The sequence below is a fragment of the Salvelinus fontinalis genome, chromosome 2 (genome assembly GCF_029448725.1).
Source record: "Salvelinus fontinalis isolate EN_2023a chromosome 2, ASM2944872v1, whole genome shotgun sequence".
NCBI classification, from domain to species: Eukaryota; Metazoa; Chordata; class Actinopteri; order Salmoniformes; family Salmonidae; genus Salvelinus; species Salvelinus fontinalis.
The window spans coordinates 69,401,896-69,414,799 of NC_074666.1; positions in this window are offsets into that span (position 1 = coordinate 69,401,896).

Consider the following 12,904-nt stretch of genomic DNA (forward strand, 5'->3'; position numbering starts at 1 on the left):
ATGTTGACCCGTAATAGATTTTCTTTATTGTGTGCAAAATATACACTGCTCAAAAAAATAAAGGGAACACTTAAACAACACAATGTAACTCCAAGTCAATCACACTTCTGTGAAATCAAACTGTCCACTTAGGAAGCAACACTGATTGACAATAAATTTCACATGCTGTTGTGCATATGGAATAGACAAAAGGTGGAAATTATAGGCAATTAGTAAGACACCCCAAAAAAGGAATGGTTCTGCAGGTGGTGACCACACACCACTTCTCAGTTCCTATGCTTCCTGGCTGATGTTTTGGTCACTTTTGAATGCTGGCGGTGCTTTCACTCTAGTGGTAGCATGAGACGGAGTCTACAACCCACACAAGTGGCTCAGGTAGTGCAGTTCATCCAGGATGGCACATCAATGCGAGCTGTGGCAAAAAGGTTTGTTGTGTCTGTCAGCGTAGTGTCCAGAGCATGGAGGCGCTACCAGGAGACAGGCCAGTACATCAGGAGACGTGGAGGAGGCCGTAGGAGGGCAACAACCCAGCAGCAGGACCGCTACCTCCGCCTTTGTGCAAGGAGGTGTACTGCCAGCGCCCTGCAAAATGACCTCCAGCAGGCCACAAATGTGCATGTGTCTGCTCAAACGGTCAGAAACAGACTCCATGAGGGTGGTATGAGGGCCCGAAGTCCACAGGTGGGGGTTGTGTTTACAGCCCAACACCGTGCAGGACGTTTGGCATTTGCCAGAGAACACCAAGATTGGCAAATTCGCCACTGGCGCCCTGTGCTCTTCACAGATGAAAGCAGGTTCACACTGAGCACATGAGCACATGTGACAGACGTGACAGAGTCTGGAGACGCCGTGGAGAATGTTCTGCTGCCTGCAACATCCTCCAGTATGACCGGTTTGTCGGTGGGTCAGTCATGGTGTGGGGTGGCATTTCTTTGTGGGGCCGCACAGCCCTCCATGTGCTCGCCAGAGGTAGCCTGACTGCCATTAGGTACCGAGATGAGATCCTCAGACCCCTTGTGAGACCATATGCTGACACATGCACATTTGTGGCCTGCTGGAGGTCATTTTGCAGGGCTCTGGCAGTGCACCTCCTTGCACAAAGGCGGTGGTAGCGGTCCTGCTGCTGGGTTGTTGCCCTCCTACGGCCTCCTCCACATCTCCTGATGTACTGGCCTGTCTCCTGGTAGCGCCTCCATGCTCTGGACACTACGCTGACAGACACAGCAAACCTTTTTGCCACAGCTCGCATTGATGTGCCATCCTGGATGAACTGCACTACCTGAGCCACTTGTGTGGGTTGTAGACTCCGTCTCATGCTACCACTAGAGTGAAAGCACCGCCAGCATTCAAAAGTGACCAAAACATCAGCCAGGAAGCATAGGAACAGAGAAGTGGTGTGTGGTCACCACCTGCAGAACCATTCCTTTTTTGGGGGTGTCTTACTAATTGCCTATAATTTCCACCTTTTGTCTATTCCATATGCACAACAGCATGTGAAATGTATTGTCAATCAGTGTTGCTTCCTAAGTGGACAGTTTGATTTCACAGAAGTGTGATTGACATGGAGTTACATTGTGTTGTTTAAGTGTTCCCTTTATTTTTTTGAGCAGTGTATATTTTTATTAAGCTACTATAACCTCTGTATCCTCATATGTAGTGACGGCCCTTACTAGTGTAAAAAGACAATCCAGGCACACAAGCCTCAAACGTTGCTGTGTTGATGATGCTGCGTATGTAGCATGCAGGCAGCATTCACCACATGAGTCATGTCTCACATCCTGAGGCTGTCCTAATATGGATACCGTACTGTACCACAAATAAATACTTGGCTTGTGTACCTGTGCCATAAGTCTATGATACAAACCAGATACTCTGCGACACCTTAGACATTGTTCAGCAGCCAGTCGGACATGATTAGAAAGAGATTGGGCTGTTCACATCACAGTGGTTCATACTTTCCTGAACGCACCCTCATTGACTAGGCTAAAGGCCTGCTTTGAAGTGAGAGCATTTTATGTTGGCTTTGACTCAGGGATCCTCTGTCTTTTTCATGGCAGTGAGACTCTTGGGATGAATTGTTCCTGTCTTTTATAGGTGCTGTCCTCAGGCCAAAAGGTCTGGACTTAAATAGGACACACATGAGTATCAAGCACAAACACACACATGGACATGCAAACACACACAAACATGCACGCAAACACACACATACACACACAGAATCATTGTAGCACCACTACATTTCTGCGGCTCAGTATAGATTATTCCCAACATGCGCGTGCATACGTGACACATCTACACACCTACACTCCTGCTTACTGTAATACAGCACGGCATGGACACAGCTCCTGAAAGCTTCTTATGAATAATGAGGCCAAGGAAAGAAAACATAACAGTTCTTTCAACCCGGGAAAAGCCAAGACTTTATGTAAACCGGACAGGACATTCTTCATTCTTAATGACTTTCCAAACATCTGCCTCTTCCTTTCATTTCAATAGGCGGCTGTTGGGATTCCGAGTGTAATAGAGAAAATAGCTATCATTGCCATGACCGAAGAATAAGTAGCTCCCAACGGGACCGACGCTTTTGGACAAGGAGTGAATTCTTTGTGTCAAGAAGTTGTGCGATAAACATTCAAAGGATTAAAAGAGCCATCCGTTTATTACCGATGGATATGAGAGAGGTTGAAAATATACTTCAATAAATTACAAACAAACTCGAGGACTCTCTCCAAGGCATTCATTAAATGTCCTCGGGAATGTTGTTTCTATTAGCGTGTCAAGCCCCTCTGGATTTGACACTGAAGAAGAAGAGGAAATATTTGGAGAGAAAAATGACACAAACAAAATGTGTTGCATCAGACAGTGTACATGTGTGATCCTCAGCTCCAGCCCGACTCATTGTGGGGCTCTGTGTGTAGGTGGGTTAATGAGTGGGCTTTGACGGTAGCTAGCTAGACACTAAACTACCATGTAGCTAGATACGCTAAAGGACTAAAGGATATTCTCCATAGATTTTACCTGTCAAATGTTTTTTGAGAGTCAAAAACTCTCAGTATCCCTGAAAAGATTCAACAACATCAACTTTGCGTCCTTTTTAGTATATGCAATGAATCAGGGCACAAAGACAACCATGCATGTATGGCAGATGGCTACATTAGCGTTACAATTTGACATCAAATCGCCTTTCTGAAACTTTAAGACATATCGGCCTGGATTCAGAGGCCTCAACTATTCAAAACCAAGTTCAAATCCCAGGCCGGACCATGTTATGCTAGGTAGAATGACATGGCTGGTCTTGAGGGCAACGGAACCCATCTTTAAAGCTAAAATGAGCGAAAGGTGAAAGCACCACTGGATGCCCCAGGCACATTTGTTATTGTTTGTGTTGTGTTTTTGAAAAGGAGGAGATGAGCATCCAGCAACGTAATAAAACAAATCATAGTACACACTCTGTTGTTCTGTCACGGGAGCAGTGATGTGCAATGATGTCCGAGGGAACAAAACAGTGTTCATTAGTTGAAGTAACGTCTTTGTTGTTGTAATGTCACAAACAGACGGACGTGGCAGTTTCAACGCAACAGATTCCAACTTAAACAGAGGTAACTGATTGTATTCTAGTCTACATCCAGGAAGTAAAATATCAGGTAGAGAGAGGAACCTTTGAAGCCGTGTCCATGTAAGGACACACTAATTACAGAGATCCCCTTGTAATAACACTGCTTTGTGCAATCACTTCCTATTCGTCAAAAGGTTGGCTGAGATCAGACAGACCACCACAACTAAGCACTAATGACGTGGCTAAAGCTATGGTGAGGAGAACCTTTTCTCTCATAATCTAGATGGTCATCAATGTAATCAAAGTATCAAATAATAGTTATTTTGGGGTTTAGTGGTGAACAAATTATTATAATTACGTTCCGGCCCACCAATCATCTGCGGCTGAATTTAGTTGCCTACCCCTGCTATACACCATTATTTGTTAATTCTGTGAACCCATACCATTCTGTTTTAAAGGGAAAGATCACCCAAATTACAAAATTACAAACTGCTTACAGGGTGAGGAAATCAATATGTAATTTTGCAATTTGTGTGAACTATTCCTTTAAGTCATTCTGCAGGCATGTATTCACAGATGCTTCTGGGAACAGTGTGAGGTGATAGGTGACATCACCGGGTGACAGCATTCACCTTGGCAGGTCTTGCCGTCCTCCCTGAGCTCCTGGCCGAGTGGACACTTGCAGTAGAAGCTGCCGATGGTGTTGCAGCACAAAGCCTCACAGCTACTGTTGGTCTCCTCACACTCATTCATATCTGAGAGAGAAAGAGGGAAAGAGGGGTTTAGGGGTTTGTAAGTAGGGCCCAGAGCTTTTCTAACCATGTGACCTGACTAGGAAAATGGACACAGTTTATATACTGTATATGGGCCATAAGACTTCTGACAAAATGTTTCATTTTTATTTTTATGCTGCGTCATGTGGTCATGGTGCATCAGGTCAACTCCTCTGCCTTCAACCTTGTTCACTGGCTTCCCTACCGCAGATTTCACAGGGAAATTTGCTACATCCCTGGAGGCCATTTTGAAAATGGATTAGTTCAAACAGAAACATCTTGGTACTGTAACGACGAAGAGCCCAATGCCAGAAAATAATCGACGAAACTCAACAGTAAATATCTTCCATAAGCAACTTCCAAACATGGCAAATTACTTCAACCTTTTTTTCATTTATATTTCAAGAATCGCATCACTGCCAATGGAAACCACAAACAGCGATTTGAAAAACCACCACCTCCAGTCTCGCTGGCTCCAACTCCTGACCTTTTCAAAGTAGATGACAGCGAAATGGCTGCACGGCGTACATCCAACTTTCCAACATTAGGAGCAAACATTTTCCAGCTCGTCTTTTTGAACCGTTAGTTAAAACATTAGTGCAGCTGTTTGCTTCGATCAGTGGATTCTGCCACTCGTCTAAGCTGCCTAATCAAAAGGGATCACATCAATAGCTCTGGTATTAAATATTGATGTCTGTAATACAGGTTGAATGGGTTCAATGGTCTGCAAAGTTTGGACATCCAATGAAAAAAATACAAATAAGCTTAAGGGAGAAAAGTGTCTTCTAGTGTCATGAAGTCCAACAAACTCTGATGTACAATCTCAAAGTTGTCCAGGTGGTTAAGTTGGTTTAAACATGGTGCTGGCAACATTTAGGTCAAGGGTTCAGTCCCAACACTGGTCATATATCCCTGTTCAGTGTGTTAGTCCCATTACTGTAGAGTTAGCTATGTTTTTAATGACTGTAAAGATTTCTAAGCATATGGGTGGAAGCATATATAGTGCCTTCAGAAAGTATTCACACCCATTTACTTTTTTAAACATTGTATTGTGTTACAGCCTGAATTTAAAATGGATTAAATCTAGATTTTGTGTCACAGATCTAAACATAATACCTCATAATGTCAAAGTGGAATTTAGTTTGTAGCCATTGTTTTAGATGAATAAAACTTGAACACCTGAAATGTCTTGTTTCAATAAGTATTCAACTCCTTTGTTATGGCAAGCCTAAATGAGTTTTGGATTTGAAATTATACAATGACTATGATGTAAAAGTGCAGACTGGCATCTTTAATTTGAGGGTATTTTCATCCATATCAGGTAAACTGTGTAGAAATTACTGCACTTTTGTACATACAGTTGAAGTCGGAAGTTTACATACACTTAGGTTGGAGTCATTAAAACTCGTTTTTCAACCACTCCACAAATTTCTATAGTTTTGGCAAGTTAGGACATCTACTTTGTGCATAACAAGTCATTTTTCCAACAATTGTTAACAAACAGATTAATTCACTTATAATTCACTGTATCACAATTCCAGTGGGTCAGAAGTTTACATACACTAAGTTGACTGTGCCTTTAAACAGCTTGGAAAACTCCAGAAAATGATGTCATGGCTTCATGGCTAATTGACATAATTTGAGTCAATTGGAGGTGTACCTGTGGATGTATTTCAAAGCCTTCCTTCAGACTCAGTGCCTCTTTGCTTGACATCATGGGAAAATCAAAAGAAATCAGCCATGACCTCCACAATTCACATTCATCTATACAAACAATAATCTGCAAGTATAAACACCATGGGACCACGCAGCCGTCATACCGCTCAGGAAGGAGACGCGTTCTGTCTCCTAGAGATGAACATACTTTGGGGCGAAAAGTGCAAATTCGATCCCAGAACAACAGCAAAGGACCTTGAGAAGATGCTGGAGGAAACAGGTACAAAAGTATCTATATCCAGAGTAAAACGAGGCCTATATTGACATAACCTGAAAGGCCACTTAGCAAGGCCACTGCTCCAAAAAAGAAATGGGGACGAAGATCGTACTTTTTGGAGAAATGTCCTCTGGTCTGATGAAACAAAAATAGAACTGTTTGGCCATAATTACCATTGTTATGTTTGGAGAGAAAATGGGGAGGCTTGCAAGCCCGAAGAACACCCTCTCAACCATGAAGCACAGGGGTGGCAGCATCATGTTGTGGGGATGCTTTGCTGCAGGAGGGACTGGTGCACTTCACAAAATAGATGGCATCATGAGTTAGGAATATTATGTGGATATATTGAAGCAACATCTCAAGACATCAGTCAGGAAGTTAAAGCTTGGTTGCAAATGGGTCTACCAAATGGATAATGACCCCAAGCATACTTCCAAAGTTGTGGCAAAATGGCTTAAGGACAACAAAGTCAAGGTATTGGAGTGGCCATCACAAAGCCCTGACCTCAATCCCATAGAAAATATGTGGGCAGAACTGAAAAAGCGTGTGCGAGCAAGGAGGCCTACAAACCTGACTCAGTTACACCAGCTCTGTCAGGAGGAATGGGCCAAAATTCACACAACTTATTGTGGGATGCTTGTGGGAGGCTACCCAAAACATGTGACCAAAGTTAAACAATTTAAAGGCAATGCTACCAAATACTAATTGAGTGTATGTAATCTTCTGACCCACTGGGAATGTGATGAAAGAAATAAAAGCTGAAATAAATCATTCTCTCTACTATTATTCTGACATTTCACATTCTTAAAATAAAGGGATGATCCTAACTGATCTAAGACACCGCATTTTTACTTGGATTAAATGTCAGGAATTGTGAAAAACTGAGTTTAAATGTATTTGGTTAAGGTGTATGTAAACTTCCGACTTCAACTGTAGTCCCCCCATTTTATGGGACCAAAAGTGTTGGGACAAATGCACATATGTGTATTAAAGTAGTCAAAAGTTTAGATAATTGAGTAAGTTACAGATGCACAAATAACATACCCCAAAAAATGCTAACCTGCTCAGTTATTGCAATGGTTAGAGGTTAGCATATCTTGGGGGTATGATATTTGTGAGTTTGTTACTTTCTCACTCATCATTATTCACGATTCATTCAGGACTATCCGCAATCATGGTACATTCACATGCTACCATACTCTATTCTTATTTACAATAAAAGTGACTCCAAAATGACACAATACATTATTTACCATTCATTTCTATTGGGGGGAAAAATTCTGAAACACAACCAAAACAAACAGCAAATGCATCCAACAAGTTTGTAGGGTCACAAGTTTGATGTAATCATTGCCTGCTAGGAATATCGGACCAAATACAAAACCTTTGACTACTTAAACACACACAAGTAAATTTGTCCCAACACTTTTGGTCCCCTAAAATGGGGGAAATATGTACAAAAATGTCTAAACGATTCACCAAATATGGATGAAAATACCCTCAAATTAAAGCTGACAGTCTGGACTTTAACCTCATAGTCATTGTATTATTTCAATTCCAAATTGTTGGAATACAGAGCCAAAACAACAAAACGTGTCACTGTCCCAATCCTTTTGGGGCTCACTGTAAATTGTATGGACTCAATAGTGGTTAACATGGTTCTTGAATGTCTAGCCCACAGGTGTCAAACTCATTCCACGGAGGGCCGAGTGTCTGCGGGTTTTCGCTCCTCCCTTGTACTTGATTGATGGATTAACATCACTAATTAGTTAGGAACTCCCCACACCTGGTTGTCTAGGGCTTTATTGAAAGGAAAAACCAAAAACCTGCAGACACTAGGCCCTCCGTGGAATGAGTTTGACACCCCTGGTCTAGCCCATCTCTGTACCCCACACATACAGATAATTGTATGGTCCGATAGTCAGGTAATGAATTTCAAGCACACCTTCAACCACAAAGACAAGGGAGGGTTTTCAATGCTTCACAAAGAAAGGGCACCAATTGGTAGATGTGTAAAGCATGGTGAAGTTATTAATTAGGCTTTGGGTGGTGTATTGGTGTGTATTGGTGTATGGTGTAATACACCCAGTCACTACAAAAATACAGGCTCAGTTGCCGGAGAGGAAGGAAACTGCTCAGGGATTTCACCATGAGGGCAATGGTGATTTTAAACAGAGTGTTGAATGGTTGTGATAAAAATGTGGATGGATCAACAACATTGTAGTTACATTGTAGTTACTTCAGAATACTAACCTAAATGATAGAGTGAAAAGAAGGAGTTCTGTTCAGAATAAAAATATTCCAGAACATTTTGAACATCCGGTTTGCAACAATACAAAGTGTTATGTTTGGAGCAAATCCAACACAACACATCACTGAGTACGACTCTTCATATTTTCAAGCATGGTGGTGGCTGCATCATGTTATGGGTATGCTTGTCATTGCCAAGGACTACAGAGATTTTTAGGATAAAGATAAATGGAATACAGCTAAGCACATGCAAAATTCCAGAGGAAAACCTGGTTCAGTCTTCTATCCAACAGACACTGGGAGACCAATTCACCTTTCAGCAGGACAATAACCTAAAACACAAGGCCACATCTACACAGGAGTTGCTTACCAAGAAAATATTGAATGTTCCTGACTTAAATGTTTTGACTTAAATCAGCTTGAAAATCTATGGCAAGACTTGAAAATGGCTTTCTAGCAATGTTCAACAACCAACTTGACAGAACGTTAAGAATTTTAAAAAGAATAATGGCAAATATTGTACAATCCAGGTGTGCAAAGCTCTTAGAGACTCACAACTGTAATCGCTACAAAAGGTATTTCTAACATGTATTGTCTCAGGGGGTGAATACTTACCTAATCAAGATATATTAGTGTTTTCCTTTTCATAACTCTTTCATAATTTTCAAATATTTCATTACATTAGAGTATTTTGGTAGATTGTTGACCAAAAATGACAATTAAACCCATTTTAATCCCACTTTGTAACAACAAAATATGGAAAAAGTCAAGGGGTGTGAATACTTTCTGAAGGCATTGTATATCCCTGCTCCTAGCGAAGGTTCCTTTGGTATCACTATAGACAGTCAATAAGGAACGAGGTCCATCAACACTTACTGGATTAAAGCGTAAGCTGTTCACAGATAATTCAGGCCAAATCATTTGAATGGTCAACATTCCATTTCTGTTAGTCAGTCTGCTGCTTCTTCATTGAACTATAAAAGATTCCACAATGCCATAGTAGAAGGGAACAAGGGAATCTTACAGCCAGTTCTCCAGGACCCAGGCCTATAGTGGTGGACACATGTAATGAGACAGGGTTGTGTTGGTATGCTATCTTTACAGGTCTTCAAGTCCTGGCATGCAAACACACGTACACACAGCCACATATGCGCATGTGTTCGACACACACACAAATCAAATGGAACAGAATGTACCTTGGCCGACAAAAATATATTCCCCCAGTCCAGTGGGGAAAGCAGTGTGTGCTTCACCTCACCAACAGGTCACAGTATCAGGCCGGTGCAAGGCAAAGCACACGCCAAAATATTGACTGAAATACATACATGCAAACACACAAAGCAGGCTAACACAGTTTTGCTGTGTGCAGACAACCTGGGTTCAATTCAAAGTTTCAACCTATCAGTCGATCACATTTATCAAGATTGTTGTCTCGCTCTAAAATAATATTAAAGGGGCTTTCAAAGGTGCTAATTTGACGGGGGGAAAAGTGTGAACTAGTCCTAGATACAAAATAGTTTTACAATATATACAGTCAGGTCGAAAACTGATTGGCACCCTTGATAAAGACTATCAAAAAATAATGTGTAAAATAAATAATACAAGCTATATTGGATGCTCAGTAAAATAGGATTCAATGGGGTTCAAGTCCTGAGACTGATATGACAACATAACATCAAAGATCCACTACCCTATTTCACAGTAGGTATGGGGTTATTTTCTGCTAATGCATCCATTTTTCAACGCCAAACCCACCACTGGTGTGCATCTGACCATGTCATAGCACCGCCTGGAGTTAAACAGCATTGGCACTTGGATTGGAACCGGACTTGAACCCCATTAAAAATCTGTGGTTTGAATTGAAGAGGGCAGTCCGTAAGTGCAAACCAATGATATCAAGGCTCTGGAAAAATTCTGGTAAGGATTTACGTTGACTACATATCCATAACGCATTTATTATACATCTATAAGCATTTCTTGAACAGCTGAATTGACTTCCTATTTTAAAAGGCATTGATGAGTAAAATAACTAGCAAGATAGCTAGCTAGCTAATTAACGTTAGTAGTTGAAACCCTCCAGTCTTCTGATTAAATGTCTATTTCACAGTAGGAATGGGGTTGTTTTTTTTTCTATAAAAATAGAAATACAATGAAATAGAATTGAAACACAGTAGCTAGGTTTGTCTGGATGTGATCCATGCATTGATTGTATTTAGCTGGCCCAAAGAACAATCTAGATGTAGGTAATATGTGCGTAATCATCCATGTTTACCACATTTTCATTTTATTCAGTGAGCCTGGGAGAACACCAGGTAAAAAAAAGGGAATGAGAGGTAACTGGAAAAAACGAAGAGAGAAGACATGCATCATTTCTCCTCGCCTCCTTTTCAACTGTATCGAGTATGTAAGTTGCATGGGAGCAGTAATACTGACATACATTTTTTTATATTTGGCTGCTAATCTTGCTCCCCCCATTATGAAATGTAATGTTGTTCATTATTTTGTTTTCCCCATCATCCAAGACAGGTATCAGGGTGGTAAGCTTTTTTCTTCTAACCAGCAGTTTCCCCTACAGTCTATGCATTTCAATACAATATTTAAATAATATTACACAACTCTAAAATGATTTAATTCTATTGAGAATAAATACATCTCCATTAGGTTCAATGTTATTAAACGGAAGTGGAAAGACTGACATTCATTAAACTGGTGCTTCTTTTGTCTCCCGCAGGTTATAGAGGGACTGGGAGAAGGGGGCAGCTAAGGGGATTCTAATTTTTCTATTAGGGGTGGATCACTTTAATATTGCAGAAAGATTGTTGCTTCCATCAATGTAATTGTCTGCATCATTTCCAATCCCCCATATATTTTTTGGGTAAATATATATATCTATATACATGCACATGTACATACCCATACATATACACATACAGTGGGGAGAACAAGTATTTGATACACTGCCTATTTTGCAGGTTTTCCTACTTACAAAGCATGTAGAGGTCTGTAATTTTTATCATAGGTACACTTCAAGAGACGGAGACGGAATCTAAAACAAAAATCCAGAAAATCACATTGTATGATTTTTAAGTAATTAATTTGCATTTTATTGCATGACATAAGTATTTGATCACCTACCAACCAGTAAGAATTCCGGCTCTCACAGACCTGTTAGTTTTTCTTTAAAAAGCCCTCCTGTTCTCCACTCATTACCTGTATTAACTGCACCTGTTTGAACTCGTTACCTGTATAAAAGACACCTGTCCACACACTCAATCAAACAGACTCCAACCTCTCCACAATGGCCAAGACCAGAGAGCTGTGTAAGGACATCAGTGATAAAATTGTAGACCTGCACAAGGCTGGGATGGGCTACAGAACAATAGGCAAGCAGCTTGGTGAGAAGGCAACAACTGTTGGCGCAATTATTAGAAAATGGAAGAAGTTCAAGATGACCTCAATCACCCTCGGTCTGGGGCTCCATGCAAGATCTCACCTTGTGGGGCATCAATGATCATGAGGAAGGTGAGGGATCAGCCCAGAACTACACAGCAGGACCTGGTCAATGACCTGAAGAGAGCTGGGACCACAGTCTCAAAGAAAACCATTAGTAACACACTACGCCGTCATTGATTAAAATCCTGCAGCGCACGCAAGGTCCCCCTGCTCAAGCCAGCGCATGTCCAGGCCCGTCTGAAGTTTGCCAATGACCATCTGGATGATCCAGAGGAAGAATGGGAGAAGGTCATGTGGTCTGATGAGACAAAAATAGAGCTTTTTGGTCTAAACTCCACTCGCCGTGTTTGGAGGAAGAAGAAGGATGAGTACAACCCCAAGAACACCATCCCAACCGTGAAGCATGGAGGTGGAAACATCATTCTTTGTGGATGCTTTTCTGCAAAGGGGACAGGACGACTGCACCGTATTGAGGGGAGGATGGATGGGGCCATGTATCGCGAGATCTTGGCCAACAACCTCCTTCCCTCAGTAAGAGCATTGAAGATGGGTTGTGGCTGGGTCTTCCAGCATGACAACGACCCGAAACACACAGCCAGGGCAACTAAGGAGTGGCTCCGTAAGAAGCATCTCAAGGTCCTGGAGTGGCCTAGCCAGTCTCCAGACCCGAACCCAATATAAAATCTTTGGAGGGAGCTGAAAGTCTGTATTGCCCAGCAACAGCCACGAAACCTGGAGGATCTGGAGAAGGTCTGTATGGAGGAGTGGGCCAAAATCCATGCTGCAGTGTGCGCAAACCTGGTCAAGAACTACAGGAAAGGTATGATCTCTGTAATTGCAAACAAAGGTTTCTGTACCAAATATTAAGTTCTGATGTATCAAATACTTATGTCATGCAATAAAATGCAAATGAATTACAATCATACAATGTGATTTTCT